Raw genomic sequence first — 7,572 nt, 5'->3', positions numbered from 1 at the left:
GGAGTTGGGTAGTTAATTGGTTTGCAATTCTTTCCTTTCTATTTACTTATTGTTACGTTTGTGATCTGTACAATGTTTATCTCTTCCACTTGGTTGTCTTCGATTCTTACAATTGGTATCAGAGTTTGGTCTCCTTGAGATTAAGCTCAATCGGCTTAGGAGTAAAAATGACACCCAATAATGCCATATTTTTTGAAGGACATTCTGTCATTAGACCACCTATATTTAATGGGTCAAATTATGTGAGTTGGAAAGAATGAATGATTATTTTTTTGCAATCAATTGATATTGAATTGTGGTTTATTATTAGTGAAGGTCCATATGATGCCTCTCTTATAGATGAAAATACTCATAGATCTAGACCAAAAACTAGAAATGAACTAACTGTTGTGGATAGAACTCATCTCACCTTAAATGCAAAAGCCATGAATGTGTTATATTGTGCTTTAGACTCAAATGAATCTATTAGAGTCAAGGGTTGTAAGTCCGCTAAAGAAATCTGGGACAAACTTAGAGAAATTCATGAAGGTAGTGAGAATGTGAGAGAACAAAAGAAGTCTATTCTGGTTACCAAGTATGAATCGTTCAAGATGGAACCTCATGAAAATATTGATGAGATGTACTGTAGATTCAACGACCTCATTAAGGACTTAGAGGTGCTGAAAAAGGAATACTCTCTAGGTGAGAAAAATAGAAAAATTCTGAATGCCTTGTCCAATTATTGGAAAAATAAAGTGACTGCTATTGAGAAGGCTGAAGATTTGAATACTATATCTATTGAATCACTTATTAATTCTCTGACCTCTTATGAGCTGAAACTTAAGTCCAAAGTGCAAGAGGAAGAGGATGCGAAAGTAAGAAGGAGTATTGCGCTAAAGGCATCTCAAGATGTGGATGATTCTGCCTCCCTAGATGAAGAAGATACGGAAACTGATGATAATGATCTAGCTCTCGTCGCAAAAAGTTTTAATAAAATTCTCAACAAACGAAGGTTCAAAAAAGGAGGAAACATCAATTTATGCCCAAATCAGTTCAGCAACACAAGAAACATAGGGAAGCAAGAGTACAATAAAAAATAAACTGATAAATGCTAAGAATGTGGCTAATTTGGACACTACATGAGTGAGTGTTCAATGAAGAAGAGGAAATGTGAAAGAAAATCCGGATTCAACAACTTTCAGTTCACATGGAATGAATGCAACTCCGATGGTGAAATTGAAGAGGAAGAAAAATCTGCTCAATTGGCTTTCATGGCCATTGGAGATGATGAGGTAATATCTTCTAACTCTCAATTTGAAAGTGATGATGAAACTGATGATGATCTTGAATCTTTCATTATAAAATTGCATGATAGTTTGAAAGAATTTTATACTAGAAATAAGGAATTAAAACATAAAATTGGCTTTTTTCTTCAGGGCAATGCTCGTCTTTTTCAAGAAATTAAAGAACTGAAAACTAAAAATGATTCTTTGAAAAATAATGAGATTGATTTATAAAATAAACTTGATAGAAAAACAAGTCTTTGTGAGACACTCAAAAAGAAACAAGGTGATTTGAAAAGAAGAATGGATGATTTAAATGAATTACTACAATATAAGAAACAAAATTGCTTTCAAGAAAATGGAACAAAATCTTATTTTGGCACTTATGAGAAGAAGATAAATTTTGGTATTATCAGATAAGGCTGAATCAGAATGTAAATAAATTTGCTATTTATAAGAGAAGACAAGTAAGGTTTATTAAACCTGTTCATGTAAATAACTCTTTGATTATGTGTAATTTTTGCTGTCAAAAAGGTCATATGAAAAGTAATTGTTATGTGAAAAAGAACATGAGAAGAGGCATGAAATGCATGTGGATAGTTAGACATGATACTAATTCTAACAAGTAGAAGATATTGGTAAGTTTGATGAGATTCTTGTTCATAATTTTTTTTTGTAATTCTCTTTTAATGTTTTTGATACTTTGAACTGAGTTTTTTTTGATATTTTTGAATATTACTGAATTTGTATGATGTCAAAAAGGGAGAAAAAAAAGAATAATGCTGATCTCATAATGATTTACTGTGATATGTTGGTGATTGCTATTATTTCTCTGTTTTTATTTGGAATATTGAATTCTCTGTTATTGTTGCTGGATTTTGATAGCTGATTTTTACTCTCATCTTATGATGACAAAAAAGAGAAGAAATGGATGTTATGCGTTAGGGGGAGTTATTCTGAGATTATAAGTTTGGATGTAATGAATGAGGGGGAGCTTATGCTCATTTGCTCAATTTTTTTCCTTTTTCCATTCATTGTTTTGTTATCATCAAAAAGGGAGAGAATGTTGACCTTGGTCCCTAACTTTTGATGTTTACAAAACAATTGATAATACTAATATTTCTTCAAGATATACTTTCAGTTATGAAATCTTTTGATTCCATGAACAAGTGCAATTGAAAGAAGACAAAGGTTGCTGAAAGATGTCGGACGCTTGTGATGACAGTACCGGACGTTCGATAATCATTGCACAACTTCGGACGCATGCTTCGGACGTTCGATAGGATCCTTCGAAATCGACGAAACCATCGGACGCTGAATATGTCTCCACCGGACGTCCGATAGAAACAAGATGATTTCTCAAATCTCTTTGTTTGCTGTCGGACGCACAAAGAGCTTACACCGGACGTCCGATAGAATTGAAGAAAATTTCTCAAATTCACTGCCTGCTATCGGACGCAAAAAATATGAGTACCGGACGTCCGATACTCCAACGGCTAGTTGACTCTTCAGCTACTTTCTTTCCGTTGGAAGCATTAATGAGACACTTTCTTGGTCCTATATAAATAGTGGTCGGTCAGATACATCAAATAACTTTTGCACACTGAAGATACAAAAGATCTACAGTGATTTTAGTGAGAAAATACTCTTCAAAGAAGATTTATAGTTTTAGTGGTGTGAGATTCATTGTAAGCTTTACATTTGTGAGTGAATACTTCAAGAGTGTAGCTCTGTGAGGGTTGTCCTGAGGGATAGTAAAACTTTCTGGTTTGACCGAGTAGTGTTCGGGGCAAGGAGGAGGTGAACCTTCCTTTGTACGCAAGAGTGATTGTAATTCATCAATTTGAAGAACCTTATTTGACTTAATCTACAAGCTCAAGAGGAGTTGGGTAGTTAATTGGTTTGCAATTCTTTCCTTTCTATTTACTTATTGTTACGTTTGTGATCTGTACATTGTTTATCTCTTCCTCTTGGTTGTCTTCGATCCTTACAATTGGTATCAGAGTTTGGTCTCCTTGAGATTAAGCTCAATCGGCTTAGGAGTAAAAATGACACCCAATAATGCCATATTTTTTGAAGGACATTCTGTCATTAGACCACCTATATTTAATGGGTCAAATTATGTGAGTTGGAAAGAATGAATGATTATTTTTTTGCAATCAATTGATATTGAATTGTGGTTTATTATTAGTGAAGGTCCATATGATGCCTCTCTTATAGATGAAAATACTCATAGATCTAGACCAAAAACTAGAAATGAACTAACTGCTGTGGATAGAACTCATCTCACCTTAAATGCAAAAGCCATGAATGTGTTATATTGTGCTTTAGACTCAAATGAATCTATTAGAGTCAAGGGTTGTAAGTCCGCTAAAGAAATCTGGGACAAACTTAGAGAAATTCATGAAGGTAGTGAGAATGTGAGAGAACAAAAGAAGTCTATTCTGGTTACCAAGTATGAATCGTTCAAGATGGAACCTCATGAAAATATTGATGAGATGTACTGTAGATTCAACGACCTCATTAAGGACTTAGAGGTGCTGAAAAAGGAATACTCTCTAGGTGAGAAAAATAGAAAAATTCTGAATGCCTTGTCCAATTATTGGAAAAATAAAGTGACTGCTATTGAGAAGGCTGAAGATTTGAATACTATATCTATTGAATCACTTATTAATTCTCTGACCTCTTATGAGCTGAAACTTAAGTCCAAAGTGCAAGAGGAAGAGGATGCGAAAGTAAGAAGGAGTATTGCGCTAAAGGCATCTCAAGATGTGGATGATTCTGCCTCCCTAGATGAAGAAGATACGGAAACTGATGATAATGATCTAGCTCTCGTCGCAAAAAGTTTTAATAAAATTCTCAACAAACGAAGGTTCAAAAAAGGAGGAAACATCAATTTATGCCCAAATCAGTTCAGCAACACAAGAAACATAGGGAAGCAAGAGTACAATAAAAAATAAACTGATAAATGCTAAGAATGTGGCTAATTTGGACACTACATGAGTGAGTGTTCAATGAAGAAGAGGAAATGTGAAAGAAAATCCGGATTCAACAACTTTCAGTTCACATGGAATGAATGCAACTCCGATGGTGAAATTGAAGAGGAAGAAAAATCTGCTCAATTGGCTTTCATGGCCATTGGAGATGATGAGGTAATATCTTCTAACTCTCAATTTGAAAGTGATGATGAAACTGATGATGATCTTGAATCTTTCATTATAAAATTGCATGATAGTTTGAAAGAATTTTATACTAGAAATAAGGAATTAAAACATAAAATTGGCTTTTTTCTTCAGGGCAATGCTCGTCTTTTTCAAGAAATTAAAGAACTGAAAACTAAAAATGATTCTTTGAAAAATAATGAGATTGATTTATAAAATAAACTTGATAGAAAAACAAGTCTTTGTGAGACACTCAAAAAGAAACAAGGTGATTTGAAAAGAAGAATGGATGATTTAAATGAATTACTACAATATAAGAAACAAAATTGCTTTCAAGAAAATGGAACAAAATCTTATTTTGGCACTTATGAGAAGAAGATAAATTTTGGTATTATCAGATAAGGCTGAATCAGAATGTAAATAAATTTGCTATTTATAAGAGAAGACAAGTAAGGTTTATTAAACCTGTTCATGTAAATAACTCTTTGATTATGTGTAATTTTTGCTGTCAAAAAGGTCATATGAAAAGTAATTGTTATGTGAAAAAGAACATGAGAAGAGGCATGAAATGCATGTGGATAGTTAGACATGATACTAATTCTAACAAGTAGAAGATATTGGTAAGTTTGATGAGATTCTTGTTCATAATTTTTTTTTGTAATTCTCTTTTAATGTTTTTGATACTTTGAACTGAGTTTTTTTTGATATTTTTGAATATTACTGAATTTGTATGATGTCAAAAAGGGAGAAAAAAAAGAATAATGCTGATCTCATAATGATTTACTGTGATATGTTGGTGATTGCTATTATTTCTCTGTTTTTATTTGGAATATTGAATTCTCTGTTATTGTTGCTGGATTTTGATAGCTGATTTTTACTCTCATCTTATGATGACAAAAAAGAGAAGAAATGGATGTTATGCGTTAGGGGGAGTTATTCTGAGATTATAAGTTTGGATGTAATGAATGAGGGGGAGCTTATGCTCATTTGCTCAATTTTTTTCCTTTTTCCATTCATTGTTTTGTTATCATCAAAAAGGGAGAGAATGTTGACCTTGGTCCCTAACTTTTGATGTTTACAAAACAATTGATAATACTAATATTTCTTCAAGATATACTTTCAGTTATGAAATCTTTTGATTCCATGAACAAGTGCAATTGAAAGAAGACAAAGGTTGCTGAAAGATGTTGGACGCTTGTGATGACAGTACCGGACGTCCGATAATCATTGCACAACTTCGGACGCATGCTTCGGACGTCCGATAGGATCCTTCGAAGTCGACGAAACCATCGGACGCTGAATATGTCTCCACTTGACGTCCGATAGAAACAAGATGATTTCTCAAATCTCTTTGTTTGCTGTCGGACGCACAAAGAACTTACACCGGACGTCCGATAGAATTGAAGAAAATTTCTCAAATTCACTGCCTGCTGTCGGACGCAAAAAACAAGAGTACCGGACGTTAGATACTCCAACGGCTAGTTGACTCTTCAACTACTTTCTATCCGTTGGAAGCATTAATGAAGCACTTTCTTGGTCCCTATATAAATAGTGGTAGGTCAGATACATCAAATAACTTTTATACACTGAAAATACTAAAGATTTAGAGTGATTTTAGTAAGAAAATACTATTCAAAGAAGATTTATAGTTTTAGTGGTGTGAGATTCATTGTAAGCTTTACATTTGTGAGTGAATACTTCAAGAGTGTAGCTCTGTGAGGGTTGTCCTGAGGGATAGTAAAACTTTCTGGTTTGACCGAGTAGTGTTCGGGGCAAGGAGGAGGTGAACCTTCCTTTGTACGCAAGAGTGATTGTAATTCATCAATTTGAAGAACCTTATTTGACTTAATCTACAAGCTCAAGAGGAGTTGGGTAGTTAATTGGTTTGCAATTCTTTCCTTTCTATTTACTTATTGTTACGTTTGTGATCTGTACATTGTTTATCTCTTCCTCTTGGTTGTCTTCGATCCTTACAATTGGTATCAGAACTTGGTCTCCTTGAGATTAAGCTCAATCGGCTTAGGAGTAAAAATGACAACCAATAATGCCATGTTTTTTGAAGGACATTCTGTCATTTGATCACCTATATTTAATGGGTCAAATTATGTGAGTTGGAAAGAAAGAATGATTATTTTTTTGCAATCAATTGATATTGAATTGTGGTTTATTATTAGTGAAGGTCCATATGATGCCTCTCTTATAAATGAAAATACTCATAGATTTAGACGAAAAACTAGAAATGAACTGACTGCTGTGGATAGAACTCATCTCACCTTAAATGCAAAAGTCATGAATGTGTTATATTGTACTTTAGACTCAAATGAATCTATTAGAGTCAAGAGTTGTAAGTCCGCTAAAGAAATTTGGGATAAACTTAGAGAAATTCATGAATGTAGTGAGAATGTGAGAGAACAAAAGAAGTCTATTCTGGTTACCAAGTATGAATCGTTCAAGATGGAATCTCATGAAAATATTGATGAGATGTACTATTGATTCAACGACCTCATTAAGGACTTAGAGGTGCTGGAAAAGGAATACTCTCTAGGTGAGAAAAACAGAAAAATTTTGAATGCCTTGTCCGATGATTGGAAAAATAAAGTGACTGCTATTGAGGAGGCTAAAGATTTGAATACTATGTCTATTGAATCACTTATTAATTCTCTGAACTCTTATGAGCTGAAACTTAAGTCCAAAGTGCAAGAGGAAGAGGATGCGAAAGTAAGAAGGAGTATTGTTCTAAAGGCATCTCAAGATGTGGATGATTCTGCCTCCCTAGATGAAGAAGATACGAAAACTGATGATAATGATCTAGCTCTCGTCGCAAAAAATTTTAAGAGAATTTTCAACAAACGAAGGTTCAAAAAAGGAGAAAACATCAATTTATTTCCAAATCAGTTCAGCAACACAAGAAACAAAAGGAAGCAAGAGTACAATAAAAAGTAAACTGATAAATGCTATGAATGTGGCTAATTTGAACACTACATGAGTGAGTGTTCAATGAAGAAGAGGAAATGTGAAAGAAAATCCAGATTCAACAACTTCCAGTTCACATGGAATGAATGCAACTCCGATGGTGAAATTGAAGAGGAAGAAAAATCTGCTCAATTGGCTTTCATGGCCATTGGAGATGATGAGGTAATATCTTCTAA

Source organism: Coffea eugenioides, chromosome 2 (genome assembly GCF_003713205.1).
Source record: "Coffea eugenioides isolate CCC68of chromosome 2, Ceug_1.0, whole genome shotgun sequence".
Taxonomy (NCBI): Eukaryota; Viridiplantae; Streptophyta; class Magnoliopsida; order Gentianales; family Rubiaceae; genus Coffea; species Coffea eugenioides.
This window is presented reverse-complemented; position numbering follows the sequence as displayed.